Here is a 22,510-nt window from a genome sequence, read left to right on the forward strand (position 1 = left end):
ACATTTTTGATAGAATAGTTGAAATTTCACTTTCAACAATCATCACTGGATATTTATTTCTTTATTCTCCCTTCTGCACTGTAAATAATGTATAAGTAAACTAGATCTAATGATGCATTAACATTTCTGGTGTAAAATGTAATGATTATGCTTAACAGGGTTTAAAACCTGTAATTTAGTTTGATTGGCCACATTCAAGAAGACTTAATAAAACGGCCATAATGCATTTGTGGGTTTATTATTACTAAATGAATTAATTCAATGGCAGTACTTAATACTGTAAGAACCTAGTATATAATATAATGTGTATCTAGTAAAGTTTAACCATTGAGTTAATAAGTATTTGAAAATAATTTGCATGTAAAGTGTTTAGTTGGTCAGCCATGGCACAAGTTAATGGTCCTGACAAACCAGAAACTTAGAATTGCCGGATGACTGAACACAAAAATTTTTCATGATCTTTCCCTCAAGATCTCAACTGGCTTGAGGACTGTGAGTTTCGCTCTTTTTATCTTTCTTTTTTCTTTTGCATTATGATGAAATGCTAAAAAAATATACTGTTTCCACTTTTGAGAACACAATTTATGAATATGAAATGGTACTACATTCATCCTCAAATCATCTGAGAATACTTTTTTTTGAATAACTGAAAAAACAAGGATTTTTTTCTTAGTATCTGACATCCTGAATTAATTCCATAAAAGACTCAAATTGACTGCCAGGCAAAAGACAAAAATAGTACCAAATTGGCTGATGTCTAAGCAGACCCCTCTATGTAACATGCATATTATTCCAATCCTTTGGAGTAAAGCATTTGTAGACATCGACATTCTGTACAAAAGCTCACTATCCCGTAGCTCACTACAATACTCTGTGGCCCAAAAACATCATGTTACGATACCATGTTACGATGCAACCTGACTCATGTACATCATGATGTAGACACAGTATGTCACAAACTCTAGGACTGTGTCAATGAAAATGAAAAATATATCCGAAGCTTAGGGTGTCCATCAGCAGTCAGCTGACTGAGGTACTTATAATATGATTTGGTTACAGTGTAACCCTTGTATTATTTCTGCAGCAGTAAATGTCTGAACAGAAAAAATGTGATGACATCTACACATATTACAATACAGGCTTTTAGCAGACACTCTCACCCAGAGGGACTTACACAACATTCTACATAGCATTTACTTTGCATCCACTTATACAGCTGGATATACATTGAAGTGATGCATGTTAAGTACCTTGCTCAAGAGTACAATTTCCTACCCGGGAATTGAACCTGAACCAGTTCCTTACCCATAATACTACACTGCCGCCTCTTATACACTATATACTACACACGTAGTGTAGTCCGTTAGTATTTCAACAGTGACAGATTTTTTTGTTGTTGTTTTTGCTCTGTACTCCAGTACATTGAATTTGAAATTAAACGGTGAATATAAGGTTACACGAAAAAAAAGGCCAAGTTAGAGTTTTATAAAAAGTACTTTTAAAAAACAGTAGAGTTCTGGAACAAACTCTAATTGACAGATGAGCATTAAGCTGTACCAAAGTGATGGAAAGAAAACTGTGACGAAAGACAGGAACTGCTCATGATCTATGAGTATCCCCCCTCATCTTGGAAACATCCTGGAGGTAGTGTTATGGCTTGGGCATGTATCTCTGCCACTGGAACTGGCTCACTTGTCTTTATTGATGATGTGACTGCTGACAGCAGCACTGAAGTGTACAGAAACATCTTATCTGCTCAAATCCTACCAAATGCCTCAAAACACGCTGAACAGCGCTTCACTTTGTAGCAGGACAATTACCCTGAACTTACTGTTAAAGCAACCAAGGAGATTTTTAGGGCCAAAAAGTGGAACGTTCTTGTCTGACCAAGTCAATCATCCAACCTGCTGTTCCAACAGAACATGCTTTTCACTTGCTGCAGGCAAGACTGAAGGCAAAAATCCCCCAAAACAAACAGGAACTGAAGATGGCTACAGTACAGGCCTGTCAGAGGAACAACAGGGAAGATACCCAGTGTCTGGTCATGTCTTTGAGTTGCAGACTTGAGGAAGTCATCAAATGCAAAGGAAACTACTAAATAGGATGAGTTTATTTCATTATGTTAATCTGTCTCCTAAAATGGGGGGCCTGTATATAAAAAGGGCTGTAGTTTCTAGAAGGACCACTGGATGTGGATTAAAGCTGACAGTTGGCACAATCAAAATTAATATGCATTTTACATCATTTTTTTTTTTTTTTTGGACTTATCCTTCATGTTTTTGAATATCATATCATTTATTTACCCACATTGTGAGGTGGCTGTACTGTATGAGGGCTATCACCTTCTTTTTTTTTTAATTCTCAAGGCAAGTGCAAACGAGATCTAATGGATGATTAGATGCAGAAAACCCGGTCTGAACTTGACTCAAGCACACTTTGACTTTAATGAAAGTTGCCACCTTTGACCCTCTGGGGAGCTGGGCAAGTCCAAGTTGCCAAGAGAGGAAGTGACTGAAAATCACTTGCATCTGTTAGCTTGTCAGGCCCTTCTAAAATAAATGAGAATTGGCAGTTTCTGTACGTCACAAAAATCAACAGCATGGTTCCCTCGCGCTTGCCTTTTGTCTGGAAAGCCCTTGATACAGGGAGAGGAGAAGCCGACATGTTCAGTGTGAAGAGATTGCCGTCACCTTTTCAGGCCAGTACGCTCGTACATTCCCTGTGGAATGAAAAAAGACTCCAAAAAATCTATTATAAACAGTACAGTCACTGGTTTTTCTTTTTTTCTTCACAAATTGTTTACTCCCATTTTAGGATCCTAATGAATAATCTTCAGTAAGTCTAGAGAGAGCAATAAATGTTGCTTGGTTTTAGTTTGATAGAATAGGCAGTGAAGCTGAACTTTTGAGTAAAGCGTTACCCAGACTGAAGAAAATATTGGCATCCTATCACCATGGTCCATTTGATTAAAATCTAAATCTTAACTGATTGCTATCTATCCACTTTTTTCCCCAGTTCATTTATCATTCTGTACTTCCTCTGATGCCCAAAACTCAAAAGTATGACTTCCACATGCATTGGGATTGTATTCTTGGAAAGAAAATGTCTCACTTTTCTATGACATGACTACTAAGTTGTACCACCAAGTATAGTGGCCATATGAACAAAAAAACCTGCAAACTGCCTGTTGGTGTTGAGTCAACTTGTGATATTTAAAACATAAAAATGCATGCTAAAAGTGTACCATCCACTTCAATTTGTGAGCAAACTTGCTTGATAGAGGTACAGTCTGAACAATTTCTGCACCATCCCTCAATCATTAATTAATGTCTTTAAATTATTTTATGTGATCACGGGACACATGTATGAGCAGGTTGCGCCACCCAGCAACCCCAATTGTTCATTTAGTTGACACTGGTAATCTTGCATTTTCCCTGTTCGTCTGTTGGCCGAATGCCGTCAGTGTTGTCCATAATGCCACGAGTAAAGAAGCTGTTCTGCTGCCCGCGTGAAGCTCCCACTCGAAGGACAGGTCGAACAGGCCTCAGCCTGACTGGGCAGTGAGGCCTGAGATCTGTGAAATGGCATTTCGTCATTTGTGTGCGCCACCGGACATCTACACACCCACGCAGGCGCAGACACACACACACACACACACAGTAAATTGCACAGTGTTAATTCATCTCTTAAGAGTTTATATGAGTCCACTCTGGCCATAGTGCACTCATATAAACACTGTTGGAGTTGATTTAACACTGAACATTTCACTGTGTACACCTACACACACACACACACACACACACACCACCCCTTTGGCCTCTTGGAACACTTAAAAATATCCTTTCTCCCGACGCTGTGTATAAACATATGAACATTGAGCCTCCCCCAGACATCCCCCCTCAGATTTCCCATCTGTTTATGCAAAGGCCCATCAACACACACATCTCCACTGCAAAAGAACAGAACTTGTTTTAGCTTTTTGTTCCTGACAGTCGACATCCTGTGGAATCAAACCACAAATTCCTCTGTTTAGACGATACTACCTTCACAAGCTAGCAAAGGTCTTGTGAATTTGATATGACTTTATTAATGCAGTTGGCATTGTACCCAGGTTTTTTTAGACTACAAACGCGTTTTTGCAGTTCTCTTACCTTCCCATAGTCTGTTAACTGTTTGTATTTTGACACGCGTTTTTGTATGGAAATTGGAATATGAACAGGAACATGCAAATAAAAAATGCAACAGAGAACACTACACTACAGAGAACACTACATTACTACAAGGCAATGTGAGGGATTAGAGAAACCTTATTCAATATTTTTTTATTTATTTTGTAGTTCATTAGGAGATAAGCAAGGCTTTTTGTTTATTATAAAGGCCTCCTTAATTCTGAGTTGCCTGTACCCACCTCAATATCCATCAGATTTCTGTTTCTGTTTGTACTGGTGTGGAGTCTCACAAACTGAGCTTGAGACACACAGTTTAAGGTTGTATAGTAACATAGTTAATTACCGAGCATGAAACCCTCCATTTCCTGACAGAGCAGAATAAAAACTCAAATGAATGATAAAGTGCAATATTTCATGATTCCTGCCTATATGCATTTTCATTACAGCATATTCCAGCATAGTCTGCTCTGTGTCACAACATTGCTCATTCACCGACTCTGCAAGTGTCCAGTCTCTTTGCAGTTTGGCTTGTTCAGTAATCACCAAATTTAAATCCCCACATTCGTTAAACAAAGACTACAATGCTTTTTGTGTTTGAATGAACTCATAAATGCTTACTGAATCCAGGCCAGTATCAACACGTTAATCGTTGACAGTTTTGCCAAAAGAGCATGAGAAATTACATTTAAAAAGTATCACAACAGTCGAAGTACACTGTTTACCATTATCGTTAGGCCCGGACTGCAGATCCAAGCGACCGCAATACCGCTCGAGCTTCTAACTTGCATTCATTACCCGGGAAAGCGGGTCGTTTATTGAAAGGCCGGTGGAGGGGGGGGGGGGGGGGGGGGGGGGGTGAAGCGGCAGACCGGAACAGACACCGGCGTGTCAATAAGGTTGCGCGCGAGGGGGGGGAAGGAGCGGGTTCGTGGGCGACGGAGGCGAGGCCGACGGCGGGACCAGTCGATGGAAATGAGTGGCAGACTTTCGGGGATGATTTACAGCGCGGCGCTCGGGCGCGGCGGGGCCCTTGATGGATGAGACCTGGGAAAGCGGAGAGAAACCATAAATCACGTCCTTTTGATAAAGACAGAGACAAAAGAGGCGGAGAGAGGGGAGCAACGGCGTCGACGCTCGCCCCGCCGATAATGTACACTGACGAGCCGCGGCGCGGAGCTTTAATTAAAAAAAAAGTGAACGCCCCGGCTCCGCTCGCCTCGCCTCGCCCCGACGACGCCGGCGGTAATTAAAAGATGGAGCGCGTTCCCCCGACCGGCTCGCAACTTTCTGCTGCAGCCCGAAGGAGCTCTCGGCCTGTCGCGCAAAACCGGATCTTTACCATGTAACGAGGGAGACGCCAATCATTCTGTTCTCCGCTTTTCAATCACTCTTGATTGGACAACACACACCCATCCTTGTTCCTTTTTTTTAAAAAGGCAATGCATTACTATACTGTTGAAGTAGTATCACTTTTTCGAATTTGTTTTGAACTTTGCGCATTATGTAGGCTACTTTAAAGGTGATGCGTCCTTGACAAGATGTTTTTATAAAAATGTTTCTCTCCTTTTTAGCTGCCAAAGACATTTCACATTAAGTATCTAATTACATGAGAAATGCAAATTCCCTTCGTATTGAATTTGAGCAAGAAAATAGGACTTCACAGCTAACTCGTAATGCCTCGATAGAAGCAAGTTCTTTGTTTGTGCATATAATGGATGAATCCTGAAGTAAGCTTCCATGACTGGCTGTCAACACCTGCTGTTGAAATGCAGAGCTCATTTAAATGCATGCACTATATAGACCAATTCTGTATATAGAACCCCAGGAATGCAAACGTGCGCCCGAACCGATGAAACTCTGCTAGGAAATGGAACACTTTTCAGAAGCGGAGACGTGCTCTGAAATGAACGCCTGCTCGAAAAAGCCAATTCCTTCTCCAAAAGTGGCTTGCAGGATTTTCCATGTAGATCTTTTAAAGTAATGCAACAGCCAGCTCCCTATATAGCTCAGCAATGATAGCCATCCAGCTTAAAAACAGTTTGGAAACTGCAGTGGACACTTAGGAAATTAATGTTGCACTTGTCATATTTATTTGTCTCTATATTCATCGTACTGTTTCCTATATCTATATATCAGCATATCCTAATCTACTTCTATCTAAATTTATGATAAAACTGACAGGCATCAACTTGGGAGAAACTGCAACAACAAAAAAGACTCGCCCATATACAACACTAACAACAGAAAACGTCACCCTCATACAGCACATACGATAGATAACTTCACCCTCATACAGCACATACAATAGATAACTTCACCCTCTCATACAGCACATACAATAGATAACTTCACCCTCATACAGCACTTACAATAGATAACTTCACCCTCATACAGCACATACAATAGATAACTTCACCCTCTCATACAGCACTTACAATAGATAACTTCACCCTCATACAGCACATACAATAGATAACTTCACCCTTTCATACAGCACATACAATAGATAACTTCACCCTCATACAACACATACAATAGATAACTTCACCCTCATACAGCACATACAATAGATAACTTCACCCTCATACAGCACATACAATAGATAACTTCACCCTCATACAACACATACAATAGATAACTTCACCCTCATACAGCGCATACAATAGATAACTTCACCCTCATACAGTGCATACAATAGATAACTTCACCCTCATACAACACATTCAACAGAAAATGTCACCCTCATACAACACATACAATAGATAACTTCACCCTCTCATACAACGCATACAATAGATAACTTCACCCTCATACAGCACATACGATAGATAACTTCACCCTCATACAGCACCTACAATAGATAACTTCACCCTCATACAGCACATACAATAGATAACTTCACCCTCTCATACAGCACATACAATAGATAACTTCACCCTCATACAGCACATACAATAGATAACTTCACCCTCTCATACAGCACATACAATAGATAACTTCACCCTCTCATACAGCACTTACAATAGATAACTTCACCCTATCATACAGCACATACAATAGATAACTTCACCCTCATACAGCACATTCAACAGAACATGTCACCCTCATACAGCACATTCAACAGAAAACTTCACCCTCATACAGCACATACAATAGATAACTTCACCCTCTCATACAGCACATACAATAGATAACTTCACCCTCATACAGCACAGGAAACAAAAAAACCTCCCGCTCATACAGCTGCTGTGCTCAGACCGCGGGCAGCTGCGGGCCTGCTCGTGACAGGGATGACGTTCCTCAGCCCTTGGACCCGTCGTCGTGTTGTTCTTGGACTGCGGTGAAAGCGAAGCGACAGCCAAAAGGGCCCCGGCGGTGGCACCGAAACCAAAAACCTGAGCGGCCATTCATCAAAGGCCAGACAGCCGGCAACTCCCCGAGGGGCACGGCCATCTCCCCCTGCTCCCGCTCTTAACTACGGCTCCGAATAATTCCACAAATGACAAATGATACTTTTATCTCTGGCCCGCGCCGAATCGATAGGCGAGCTGAGGCGCTATCCATCTTGAGAAGTATTGACAGCGCGGCCTGTCATTGGCGGAGAAGCAGTCTGGCAGGTTTTTTCAGACAAATTTCAGAGGCTGTCTGACAAAATGAAGTTAAAGAATGGAGTGTGCTTACCATACGGACACACAAACACAAAAACAAGTTGTATACACACAAACACACACACACACACAGTTTACGTAGCTATGCATTTTATCGATTAAATGCATAGATAGAGAGATGGTATGTTCGTTTGATTGGTTTCTTTCAGGGTATCTTACTGGCATTGTGCTAGAGAGATACACTATGCACAGCTGGTGCTGAACATGGGTAGCTGTCTAAAGGTCAGTTGCACAGTAAATCATGACCAGTCTCACTGACTCGAACCTTCCCTCGACGACGCTGCGACCAATTATGCCACAGTCATGGCGCCGCAGCCCGGTTAGCGCCAGCCTGGCGTACATCCGACAGTTTACCATGGGCCGCGCCCGCACACTAATCATTTCCCAACCGCTATGATTGCCCAAGCTGATGATGCAGATGCTTGACTGACAAGCGTATGAAATCAATTTCCTGAAGATCCGTTGATGGATTAAAATTTTTCGTGTAGGACTAAATCGCAGAAGCTGCAACCTTCTGATTTAAATATCGAAAAACAGTGTGCGAACGTTAACAGGTGTTACGTTCACTGAGATGGGTGAAAATGAGCTGACTGGCATTTGTGTACCAGTGCTCACAAAGTGATTTTCTCTCAGCAGTTGCAGAAGAGCTGTGGCAGTCCTAGCAAAAATATAAAATTTGCTCTGACAATTAGTAGCATTAGAATAATACCCTCAGTACATGAGATGTTTCAGCTGTTTTCTTATGCACAGAACTAATCTACATACAGTAGCAAGGGAGGCATTTTGTTTTGAAAAGTAATATTCCAAAGCTCTGTTGAATAATTTGGAGTGTGTGGACACCTGACATCGAACATCTCGTTCAAAATTATGAGCATTAATATGGATGGGGTCACGCTGAAACAGGAGAATGCTTTCCCCAAACTTTTGGAGAAGCACAGAATCTTATACAATGTTATTGTATGCTGTAGCATTAAGATTTGCCTTCGCTGGACTTAAGGGCCTACCCCAAACCATGAAAAACAGCCCAAGAACAAGGGGTATCCAGATACTTTTAGTCATAGAGTGTATATATAAATAGTGAAATCATTAAATAATACTCAGCTCATTATTATCAAATATTACTTCATCATACTATTTTCACAGCATTGGTTTAATTGATTTAACATTTTATTTTTATTTTTATAACCGATTTTATCTCAAAATGGCTTTTTCTAAAGGCTCCATTTATTTCATAATGCGGTACTTTTCAAATGGCACATTTCTGAGTAGCTCTTTTTTCATTTCGTGACAACACTTTCCATTTCGTGACACTTTCATTTCGGTTTTTGGTCATCTGTCAGTCAAACAGGAGTGGGTCACGGACAGACAAGATCATTGGCTGCTCACACAATCAATAGATGGCCTGCGTTCTGTTTGAGCTGAAGACCGGGAACAAAAGTGTGTCACTCGACAGCGTGGCTGAGGGCGAGGGGTCTGTTTCTGAGTCACTCAGAGAGGCAGCCAAGTCCAAACTGTTTGGATGGTATGCCTTCACCCCGGCCTCTGAGACCAGTGTCACCGCTGAAGCTGGCACCAGCCCAAGCCCTTTTCGACAGGGTACGATTTGTGGGGGGAAAAGCAGAGAGCACAATGTTTTTGGAGCGCCCATTTAGTCATAAAAATAGTCACAAAAGGTATAGACTGTTGTGTACCATGTAGGTCACAGTATCTGCTTAGGACAGGAGCTTGTCATACTGCTTCTTTGGGGAAAAATATACCTGAACCTTTTTGATCACTTTGCTTTAACTAAGCTAAGCTAATTTTAGTTATCTTAGTTATTTTTCAGTTAATGTGTTGGAGCAGTACATACAGTGCCTTGAAAAAGTATTTGCCCCATTCTTGATTTCCACTTTTATTGCATATTTGTCACACTGAATTGTGGGATGTAATATTACTCGAAGAGAACCTGAGAAAACACAAAACACAGTATTTAGTATTATTTCATTTATTTAATGAAAAAAGTCATAAAACACCCATATGCAAAACGTACTTGCCTCCTTAAACTTATAATCATTGGTTGCACCGCCTTTACAGCAATAACTGCAGCCAAACACTGGCTATAATTTGATATAAGTCTTTCACATCGTTGTGGGGGAGTTTAAGCCCACTCTGCAGAAATGCTATAATTCAGGCAAACCGGCAGGTTTGTAAGCATGTACTGCTCCTTCAGGTCCTGCCACTGAATCTCTATTGTGTTAAAGTCAGGACTTTGACTAGGCCACTCCGAAACGTGAATTTTGTTTCTTTTCAGCCATTCAGGCTTGCTTTTGTTTTGGATCACTGACTTGCCGCATAACCCAATTACGCTTCAGCTTCAGCTCACAGACAGGTGACCGGACTTTCTCCTTAAGAATTTTCTGGTACAGAGCAGAATTCATTGTTCCTTTAACAATGACATGTTGTCCATGTCCTGAGGCAACAAAGCATCCTCACACCATCACACTACCACCACCAGTTGGACTGTTGGTATGATTTTCTTAATGTGAAATGCTGAATTTGCTTTACACCAAAAATAATTTGGTGCATGTCGTCCAACAAGTTCCACGTTCGACTCAGTTGTCCATAGAACATTGTCCCAAAAGGCCTGGGGATCACACAGTTTTTTAAAAATGTGAGAATTGGCATTTTTCTTGGTCAGCAGGGTAGTTTTTGCCTTGCTGCTCTCCCATGAATCCCACTTTTGCCTAGTCTATTTCTTTATGTGGAGAAATGAACACTGATTTGAGGCTAGAGAGGCCTGCAGTTTCTTGGATGTTCCTCTGGGATCTTTTGTGACTTTCTGGATGAGTGGCAGGCCAGCCACTCCTGGGAAGATTCACCACTGTTCCAAGTGTTCTCCAATTGGAGAAAACGGCACTCATTGTGGATCATTGGCGTCCCACAGCCTTAGAAATGGGTCTGTAACCTTTCCAGACTGATATATTTCAACAACTTTCTTCTCATCTCTTCTGGAATTTCCTTTAATCATGGAATAGTGTGCTTGTAGAAACTTTGTGGTGAATACTTCACTCTGATGGTAAGGTTTAGAGAGGTTTAGATTCAACAGGGCTGGCTGCAATCAAGCCTGGCTGTGTTCAATCAGCTGAATCTAGGAATCAATTCAATTAGAGTAATTGGTTGACTCGGTAACTAATGGGGCAATTACTTCACATGAGTGATTTCGGTGTTTGATAACTTTTTAAATTAAGTAAATGAAATAATAATTTTAAAAATGTGTTTTGTGTTTACCCAGTTTCCCTCACATTTTCTCTGATGATCTGCAATCAATCAGTGTAACAAATATGCAATAATAGAAGAAATCAAGGAACTTTTTCATGGCACTGTATGCCCAAGTACCATAGAAGAAACGCTAATGTTATTTGTTTAATTTTGACACAAATGTGATTCCATTAGTCTGCGTATATCAGCCTCTTTAAAGTTTTGGTTTCACATGTTTGTAATTGTGTAGTACAATACATAGTGGTGTAGCAATGGCCACTCCAAGAAACAAATGAAAATTTGACTTGGATGCTGTATTTTATTGAAAGTGGTGCCTGAAGAATCGGTAAACTGGCACAAAACAGTTACAAACTCCAGTTCCGCTTCAAATGAAATGTCGTTTTTCAAAGGAAATTGAATTTCATTGCTTTGAAAACTGCCAGTTCAATCCTCCAGTGATAAATGCATGTTGTCCCTTCTTTATATTATACCAGTTGCTCTCATTTTTTATTATAGAGACTTACTTTTACAGAGTTATGAAGCTACTAATAGAAGCGAGAAACAAAATGCATTTTATAGATGCATGAAATTGCGTCCTGAAATTTCCTATTTCAAAGGATGACAGAACCATCCTCCTGTTGCCAATATGCAATTGTAACACTCAGTTACTTTCATGTGTTTTTGTTTCAGCACATAGTTTGTTGCTGTTTAATCAGCTGACTATGCCGTAAATATAGTTGACATTGCATACCAGGTGTGCGGTTGTGCCCACTAATGGCTACATTTCTTATTGGATTTAAAAGCTACAGTAACAGATATGAGGAGGGGGGAGAGTTAATGATGCCTTCTCTTTTGAATCAAATAGGTGTAACTAGTGCCAAGATTTAAAAATTAATTAAAAAATAACAAAAATGCACCCCGGTTGGATGATCACAGTAGCCTCTTCGATTCCACAGCCACACCACTTTATGAAACCGAAACGTTAAATGAGAGATCTCCACATTTTCAAAACATTCAGAGCAAAGCGCACAGCCCACACATAAACGCATCCAATATTCCCGGTTTAGAAGAAAGTAAATATCAAATTTACATTTTAAACATGTTCATTTACATTTTAATCGTTTTTAATCACACCCTCCCCGATGGATGTATTCCAGAGCTATACTGATTATAAATGCAGGGATGGGAAGATAAAACAAAAACCAACTGCTAATTCTTGAGAAATGCTATTAAAAGAAGAACATGGGGGGAGGTTTGTGGGCCGTCACATTAATCATGATTCAGGATCATTTATTTTCTCATTCTGTGGACAGAATCAAACTGGCCACCATTGTATTTTCTGACACCTTAATCAATCAAAATACGTGGTCAGAAGCAATACCTTAAAACTGAATTCAGCGAACCACAGTCATTATTCACCTACTGTAGCTTTTGTGTATGTAGCTTACTTTTGCCAAAATGCAAGAGAATCTAGTAAATTTTGAAGCCTAGATGCCAGCTCTTGAAACCACAGCATGTAAGTAATATCGGTGCTAATTGTTTACTATGGCATGAAATGGCAACTAAAAGACGCACATATTGTCATAAAATATTCATTCAGACCTTCTCAAGTGCTCTCCAAATGTGAAAAGAGGGCTATTTTCAAACAATCACATTCAACTAAACCTCATTTCATGCCATGTCTCAACAGCAGTCCCAATTAACCACATTTGCAGGTTTTGGCTTATTCTTGTTTCCCCAAAACCAGCTATGGATCTGCATCTGGACCCGCACCATCTAATCTGAAACCAAGCCCTGGATCCACACATCCTACTGTTTGTCCCAAACATTCGCTAACATTGACTTATTTAATCAAAGTGTTGTTTGATAAGTTCACAAATTGTTTGAGCCATACCTAAGTCCAAATATACATCCAGGTTTTTTTTTTCTTTCTATTTACCCAGTATCAGGAATGACTGAGACAGACACTGGACTGTCCTGGGCGAGCACAGACGCCCTGAGCTCTTCTCTGCATGTGGAATGGACTGGATTTGAGCAGGTCTGGCAGGTACCGAGTGTTTCTTATGCCTTGGGGCTTTGGGAACACTACTGCAGCTGAGTCCGGTGGCCGCCTTACAAGACTGTGTCTGCTGATCCGCCGCAACAGAGACGGGTCACGAAGGCCCCCTGGATGCATTTAGACCAGTAAATGTCTGTCAGCTTTGTTCCAGTAAAAGCACGCCCCCCCCCCCCCGTTGAACTGAGATTTTTCAGACCCGTCTCAATAATAACCCCAGTAATATCAGTATGAGACATGAGTGTTGATTAATGTTAATGCCCTGAAGGATTGTACACAAGAAAGCAACATCCTCAAAATGCATTTAGAGCCTCATTGTGATCGACTTGAATTGGTATTCTAAATCACTTTTATGTAGGCCTTTGCTAATCTCATACATTATGCAGCATACTGTTCATTAATTTGTCATCGTTAAGTAGCTACGCATGGAGACGCCGCCGCAGATCGGCTTTGAAAGTGCTTCGTTGAATATCTTCAGCGAAAAACATTCTGTAATGTTAGTTCACCATGAGCCGCAGCTCTGCAATCCCTGCGCTAGATTGAGCTTAAACCTCACATACCTTAGACAGGGTTTCATTAGCGTAACCATGGAACTTACTCTTTTCTAGTGTCCTTCTTTGTGCTAGTTTTCCACTGAAAAGTATTTTCTTTTACAAATGCCTTACGCCAAACTGTGCCGCCATTCAAAAATTCATGCAGCACATGCTCTCATTTCGAATAGTCCCACACCATGTGGTAATGGAAAGCTGTTACCTGTTACATACCTTGTATACCTGGCTTACTGTAATATGAATGTTACCATACGTTATCTGCTAAGCATTGTCAAATACTATATGTGTAAGCATGTTCTTTATAAAACCATTATGTGGAATACTGTACCTAAAATATGGCTAATACATGTCGATATTAAGATCAGTGAATTCATAAAATTAATTTTAGATCTGCTTCTTTTTTATTCTTTGTCAATGCTGGCAGCCGCAGGAAACGGTGTGAGTGTAGGAAAAAAAGGGGAAGATTTCTGGTCCCTTCGGAGAGCGGCATCAGTTAAACGATCCTCAGCTCAGGGGAATCTCCACACCTCCGAAATAATTTCAATCCCTTTCTCCCACAACTGCTTTGAGTCCATATGATAAACGACACCTGTCATTCTGTCACTGCCAAACAGCACAGGAGGGAATTCTGCTGATGTATGATTCACTAGAACAGGAAATCAACTCCCCTCCTGTTTCTTCCTCCCCATCCTCTATCATTTTACTGTTTGCCAACTGAATCTGACCTGGACACTATCACAGCACAGCTGAGGCTGAAATTTCTAAAAATAACAAAGGAATGCTTTAACCAGCTGATAAGAATCAAGTGATATACAGTAGCTGGTTTTAGTCATTTACTGAGAAGTTGTAGTGGACCTCACTGGTCACTGATTTTCTCTGTTAAGTTCGGTAGTCTGAAAAGCTAGTCATAATTTCATACTCGTGCCACTTTTGTAGTTTTTATTTCAAGAACTATATTTTGTTCACTAAGGAATGCACATTTTAGTCATGTTCTCAAAAATCTCAGTATCTGTATACAGTGCTTTTTATAGAATGTATAACAAGGCTTAACTGCAGACCCTGGCCTACACAGCCCACACAAAAGTAAGCCTATTCATAGTAAGTTAATAATAATAAAATCCCAATACAATGTCATAAATGTGGCAAAGCTGGATTTCACATTCATGACATCCTATCATTGAAATTTTAGCTAGATTTCAAAGCTATGTGAAAAAAACAGGACTGGTGTGGGGTTACACAATGACAAAGGATATGTGTTTATGCAAGACTGTTGCTCCCCATTTTCAAGAGCTCATTCACACTGCTGGATGTAAATGTTAAATTTGTTAAACTTTATCTATGAAGAAAAGTTAAAAATGCCCAAAAGCGAATGGTAAATTTAGCGTGTCATCCGGGCTTTATGCTAGGTTTTGAAAGTACATCCAGCAGCATTCCATTAAAAATGATACTCACTGCTAAATGATTGATTTTCAATCCCTTGGAAAAAGGCTTATAATGGACTACTTTATGAGGTATATACTTCAGCTTAACAACTAAAAGAAGAAATGTCTTGTTGAAGCCAAAGATGTTTAATCAAGATCACAGTCATTTACAAAGCAATTAAAAGTGCTTTTATCCTTTTTAGCTGCTTTTTTATTTTTGCTTGGTCTGGCTTCAGTCAGTTTTTTGCTTAATAAATAGATTCAAGTTGTTGCAGGCAGCATACCCAATTGATCAGACGGACACCAAGCATGGGTCTCTTGGCCTACAAAGGGATGTTTATTTATTCAGAACTGGGAAACAAATGAACCAACTGAAACATCTTTTCTCAAAACAAAACCAGAGAAACTTTGCCGCTCACCCTCACAGGTATTCTGGTGGAAATAAAGCCAAATCAAAAACCAAAACTTTGCAAACACTTGTTTGAAATTGTTCCCCTTTCCGACAATTTCTGAAACCGAGAACCCAACTTCTCTTCAGCTCCTAGGCACGTAGTCAGAGATGAGAGGCCCGTTAAAATCCTCAGATACGATCAAATGAAATGCAAATCAGATACGCATATATGCCTGGAAAGAAGTGGCACCCAAGCAAAGCACACTGAACTCTACACATGCCACTCCCCCAAAGAGGAGTGGCCCTGGTTTGCCCCACCCCTTTCTGTAAGCAGTTATCCTTCACACGTGCTCTTCAAAAACAAACAGTTTTAGAAGTTTAGCGATCACCAAAAAGTTGACTGCCAAACTGTGTTTGCAATAAAAAAAAGCAAGGGGAGGGGGAAACACTCGCTTGCATGTACTGCCAGAGTTGAAATTCAGGTGCTGATTGAATCCTGGCTTTTTTGTAAGAACAAATCTGTCGCACTCGCACACATTACGCAGCGGAACACAGTGTTCCTCCGAGCGCCTTGATTGCTGGCGGGACGGTTTCAGACTGCAGGGCTCGTGTCTATCGCCGGTCCTGTGAAGCGGGCGGCTTCGGTAATCTCTTCCCTGCTCCGCCTTTCCAATAAACCGCAGGCCTCTGCTTCAGCCTCCCTCCGGGGGTGATTGATTGCTGCCAGTCATGAAATGCCATTCCTCTCTGACTGCTTTCGGTCCCTGAAATAAGGAACTTTCTCAGTTAACACCCACCAGGCTATTAAAGGTCAGCATTCATGCGGTGCCAAGGCGAGAGTGGGCGGGGTCAGCGGCGTTGGGGCTGAGTATCGGCTCACAGTGTTCTTTTTGTTCAAAGCTGGTCCTAACTTAACTAAACTCACAGGCTCTGGAAGTAAAGTTATTGGTCTACACAGCAGAACAGCACTGAAAGATGGGGACGCCTTGTGTTTCTCTATCAAGATCATAACTGATGTCAGTATGAATATTAATCAATGAAACCAAATTTAATGTTACAGTTGGGCAAGATTTATTTCTTTTATTTGCAGATCAGCATTTCAAACACAGTGTTGTTTACACTACTTTGACGCATGTTACCTGATCAGGAGATTTGTCATTTTCTTTCCATAAAGTACACCTGACTTTGCTCACAATTCAATCCATCAGGGCTATCCCAAGCCACCTCCTGAACCTTGTGGTCTGCCACCCCTCCCTCTGCCCCAACCTGCCACCGCACCCCGGGACCGCCGTGCCCAGCTGCCTGCACACAACCAGTCTCCCGACGTTTCGAAAAAACTAACTCAAACCCTCTTGACCCCCTTCCTCAGGAGGAACCTTAATAGCAGGGGAGTCGGCTCAAGTTATGGGTTCAAAATGGCAAAGTAGACATTCCGGTATTCGCTTCACACTATACGACCTTCTCAACAGGGTGCACCGTGACGATGTGTCAGTCATTGATGAAGCAATAGCGGGGCCCTAATAGTCGGCCACACACCTGCCGGAACACAGACTGATCAAATGGTTCTGGGTGGCGGCAGACAGCAATAATAAAGTCGGTAATATCACTATCTTTCCCCTCCTCTCTAAAGGCATGCTATAAACCCATTTTGAAAATTGCACCCATATATTTGCGGGAGACAGTTAGCTCATCCACTCGACAGGGCAAACTTTCAGGGGAGAATAATGCCGGTGTCATTCCCAGACATTTATCCAAAGTGGTCAATTACTCACAGGGTGAAATCTCGCATCAGAGTGCAGTGCCCATAGCCTGGTAGAAAGCCACTGCAGGAGACTACCGGAGTCAGTAGTACATACATATACAAGTACACAAATGACAGGCAAGTGTCCTTAAATAGCACACTTTTACGGGTGTTAGAGGCCATATATTTACACTGACATCTACATATAATACAAATTAGTTATTTTTCCTCATTTAACCAGTATTTAAACAAGGTCAATGCGATTAAAAAGAAGGGGTGGGCTATAACATTTTATACCGTGTGTCTATTCTTACCACAGGTTGAGACCTATTTATCATATGTCGTGGAGTCAATATATTTTCCCTTTATGATTTGAGCTGTAAGGTCTATAATGGTTTTGAAAGTCACAATGCCTCCTATAGTACTGTGTTCCCATCATGGCTTTGGGATATTGTATTTATATGACCATGAGGGAACAGCACACCCTACCAGGGCACAAACACCAACATTTTTTTTTCTACATTGTCTTTTTTCCCCCCACCCCTATACCACAACTTTATGGCTATGTTGTAAAAAGGTTCAGTCACACTTATTTTCCACAGGAAACCATTTTGAGGACATTTTTGTGATCTGACAAATTCACAAGAAACGCATGACTGGATTGCATGCCATAATTGCCTGTTAAACAGCAGATATGCTGCAACAGAGCGGGAACAGCGCATTCAAAATGTAACTGAGCTGTGGGCCAAGCTTACTTACCTAACTTACAATGCGTTTATTTATCTCCTAAGATGCTATCTAGAGATGTTTCCCCTGGGGAATCCAAAGCAACCCAAGCGACGTTCTTGTGAAGGATTACATCAGATGAAAAGAGATTACCAGAGCCTTCATCTGGGCCTTTGTCAGGAAAGGGCAGGAAATGCTTTAAGCAGATACTTTCTGAGCTGCCATTGGCTTCCCTGGGAGAAATGTTACATCTGAATAAAATCCAGGAACATCACACTACTCAGTCGTCAATAGGGCTGTACTGACTCACAGTTTCTGTTACACTGATCATCCCCAGCTGTCTAGGTCAGACGATTCATGAGGAGCCAGAGGTGGATATGACTACAGACATGTACCGTAACTTCCTGTAACCGATATTCTATGTTGGTTGCCAAATGTGGAGAAATTCTGTCACAAGGGTCATTGTCAAATTGCATAACCAACGTTTACTGTGAATTTCTACTATTTTAAAATCAAAAAAGAAAATTACTCACAGTGACACTATCCCAGAAACCACACTCATTTCACATTGTTCCTGATACATTTTGTATCATTAGGTTAGTTTATACTTTTTGCAATCCTGGTTAAAAGTTTATTTGTCCCTCTCTCTCTCTAAACAAAACGACAACAAACACCATCAGCACATCCTGGTTTGAATAAACAAATCATAAAACCAAATCATAATCTGTGACTCAGTGGATACATGCATATTTGTTGCAAGTCAATTTAGCCTCGAACGCAAACAAGGCACACAAAGGAACAGGCATTCATTATCATTGTCTGTTCCAATGCAGGCATGATCGAAGATAAAGAGCACACATTCTATTGCTTCAACTATAAATGAAAATGGGTTGAATCCAGTGTGTTTTTCTTTGTAGACATGATGTACGGCTACAACTGCCTGTGTGGCTGAGCCTCCGTGGCCCCCGCATTGAGTTTCTGAAATTCAGGTCAGAGAGAGGGAGGGAACCGTATCACCAGATGTAATTTCAAGAAAAGAAAAAAAGCGGCCGGATCCAGCTCCAGTTTGCGTTGCAGCGCTTGCCAAGAGGAGGTGGAATGAATATGTATGCCCAGAGGTGAAAGGGGAAGGAGATTTAGAGGCTGATGAAGTCCCCAAATGAAGGCTCTGGACAATGGCTGAATCTCCCGGCTGGGACTCTGCCAGGGTGCAAGTACTGACGCAGAGCAGGACAGAACACACACACACACATACACAGCATACACACCACACACACACATACACTTACACACACCACACACATATACACATACACATACACACACACATACACAGCATACTCACCACACACACACACACACCACACATATACACACAGGCATACACATACCATACACACACACCACACATGCACACACACATATACTCACACCATACACACACACATACACACACACAAACACACACACAAAATCCGGCACATTCGCACGCACACGAAAGCTCTCGTGCACCCACGCACGGACAGAATGTGACTCAAAACGGCCGTCTCACGGACAAGCCCGTGCCAAGAAGTCTACCAGGTGCAGCAGTGGCCACATGGGTTCTGACATACCCATGAATCTCTCTGATTGATAGCACAGGGGAGGGCCTACAGGAAGCAATGACTCCCGACATTCATGACATGTTGTCTTTCTGGGCTTCTCGGAGCAAGCCTGGGTGATGGGGCCTAACTGGGGGAAAGAGTGTCCATCTCTGAAAACGCATCACTACTGAAAAGGCTTCCAACAGTTATTTAACGTGATTGTCCATTATAAACCCTTCATACTGTACGAGTTCCACTCTGAGGTTGTCTTAGCTCAGATTTCACAGGAGTAAAACTGATGGCAGAATGGGAGCTTGTTTTTTTTCCCACATTAAGTATTAATACATTGATCTTTGTCCCTATTGCCATTCCGAACATGTCTCCAGAACTCTCCACAGCTGGGAGAAATGCTTCCTGATGCTAAAGCGTAATTTACCTTCCGCTAACGAAGAGCAAACCCCGGCCAGTCGCGGCCGTCGCCCGGCTCGTTCTCACGCGCGGCGAAGTGTGAAGCCCACCCCGGGGCGGATTTGTAAAAAGGGGCTCAAGGTCGAGGCGCGAGCTGCGATCCGCGCTCGACGGACGGGGGAAGCAGATGTTCGGCCCGCTGATAAACCCCTCGGAAAAAAAGGGCGCGCGGCGATATGGGACGGGCACAGCGCGGCGAGGTAGAGGCAGACCAAAAAAAAAAACGAAACGGGCGGAGTCCAGAAAAACGCAGAACCAACGAAGCTCGACTGACCCGCATTGTTAGCCGGGTCACGTGCGAATGTTGTTTTCCTCCTCTTTTTTTTCCTCCTCCCCAAAGAACAGTACGGAACCGCGACTCCTCGCCATCCATCACCTGACTGTGAAGTCCGCTGGCTTACTTACCAGGTGCCCGTACACCACGGAGATCTTGCAGTGCAAGAGTTTTGCCGATTGCGAAGAACTGACCAACGATGTAGCAGGCAGTAACAGGAGGCCATTGCAGAGGGGTTTGTTCAGTCCATCCACAACGTTCCTTGACCTTCCCTCCGGCCAACAATTTTTTGTATTGGTTACATTTTCACAGCTTATACTGTATATTTTCAGTCTTCCAAGTTTCCAGATTTTACATTGAAATTCACTTTTAGTCCAAAATTATTGCAAACCTGATAACGGTAGCCTACTGTATTTGAAACACACAGAGGGATAAATACTACACTGCCTGCCCAAAAAAAATGTTGCACACACTTTATTTCGTTGGACCGCCTTTAGCTTTGATTACGGCGTGCATTCGTCATGGCATTGTTTCGACAACCTTATACAACGTCACAACATTTATTTCCGTCCAGAATTGCATTATCTTGTATTGACGACGGGAGAGTCGAACCACTCTGTAAAGTCTTCACCAGCACATCCCAAAGACTTTCAATGGGGTTAAGGTCAGGACTCTGTGGTGGCCAATTCATGTGTGAAAATGATTCCTCATGCTCCCGGAACCACTTTTTCACAATTTGAGCCCGATGAATCTTGGCATTGTCGTCCTGGAATATGCCCGTGCCGTCAGGGAAGAAAAAAACCATTGATGGGATAACCTGGTCATTCAGTACATTCAGGTACTCAGCTGACTTCTTCCCGCATAACGTTGCTGAGCCTAGACCTGACTAATTGAAGCAACCCCAGATCATAACACTGCCTCCAGAGGCTTGTACATTGGGCACTGTCCAGAAAAATCCAAACAGCGACTTTTTTGGCCAGAAAATATGAGAAACATTATTTTAAGTTTAGTATCACAAACAGATGTTTCAATAGCACATTGTAAATATTTTTATTCATTTAAAGTAGCACTGGTAGTCATTTTTGGTCCTAAATATTTAAAGTATGTCAGTAGGATAATGTCAACATTTTTTGAGAGAAATTGAGAAGAAAATATTTATATAATCTCTTTGCAGTAAGTATCAGTGGTGTGTTATCATCTTTCACTTAGTTGTATCATTCATGCTTCTGTACAGCAAGATAAACTCTGAAAGCACAAAAACACCTACACATTAACTCTATGGATACACACTAAGCAGTGTGTGCCTTTATGAAGCATGTAGTTCTCATACGCTGGTTAGATAATGACTTTAAAAAAACTGTTTAAGTAGGTGGTGGATTTTAAGATTCTGCAAACAATAGGTTGTCAGCCACTGACGTGACTCTACACCCACAATTTAATAACAGTAATCGTTCACGAGTCAAGTCAGTTCTTTCAAGAAACACTGCCATCATTGCTTCTACAATATAAAGGTTGGACACATCAGACATAAGTGTTTCTGTTTAATATAATGCTAAGTCATTTGTAAAAGCAATCATAGTTGTAAATCCATCATTATGGAAAATGGGTTTTTGAACACCCATTTTCTAATTTACATTTGTATTTGTGATTAGGCACTTAGCAATTCTCTTGTCCAGAACAACTTGAATCAAGGATAGTAGAACTGTAGGCTGTAGGAAGTCAATGAATTCAGACCAATGCAGCCATTTAAAAAATTTCTTGTGTGGGCAACAGATTTACACCAAAATGTTGTTTCTCCTCAATTGGGAAATTCCAATTCTGCAGCTGCACCACACACCCTGACAAGAAGCTGATACACGCAGAAGAATGCGTTCCAAATGCTCCTCTGTGTCTCCATAGAGGAACCCTATCTAGTTCAACAGTTCTTTGTCAGGGCAAAATATAGGGTTCCATAAAAAAAACTGAAAAGGATTTCCGTATGAACCCTTTCAAAACCATTTTTTCTAAGAGGGCATACTCACCAGTGAGCCAATGACTATTTTACACCCATTTACAGTCCGTACCACACTAAAGGAGAGACCTAGTGACTGGCTTACATCCTACAGTGCACACAGTTCTACAGGAGAGCTAGAGACCATTTTCCATCATACAGTGCACACAGTTCAGTGCTCACAGTTCTACAGGAGAGCCAGGGATGATTTTACACCCTACAATGTACACAGTTC

General features: G+C 41.5%; 1 protein-coding gene and 1 long non-coding RNA gene across 3 annotated transcripts in view; one reads left to right on the forward strand and one right to left on the reverse strand.

The window, feature by feature from the left end:
- The window catches only part of LOC118211494, a 68,149-nt gene that overhangs the window by 22,473 nt on the left and 23,166 nt on the right, over window positions 1-22,510 (forward strand). Inside the window, exon 2 of the long non-coding RNA XR_004762015.1 lies at window positions 13,018-13,121. This is a non-coding gene — a long non-coding RNA (uncharacterized LOC118211494). The remainder of the gene's footprint in view (window positions 1-13,017; window positions 13,122-22,510) is intronic.
- The window catches only part of LOC118211493 (teashirt homolog 2-like), a 33,321-nt gene that overhangs the window by 5,603 nt on the left and 5,208 nt on the right, over window positions 1-22,510 (reverse strand). The window lies entirely within an intron of this gene.

Source organism: Anguilla anguilla, chromosome 13 (assembly GCF_013347855.1).
Source record: "Anguilla anguilla isolate fAngAng1 chromosome 13, fAngAng1.pri, whole genome shotgun sequence".
NCBI classification, from domain to species: Eukaryota; Metazoa; Chordata; class Actinopteri; order Anguilliformes; family Anguillidae; genus Anguilla; species Anguilla anguilla.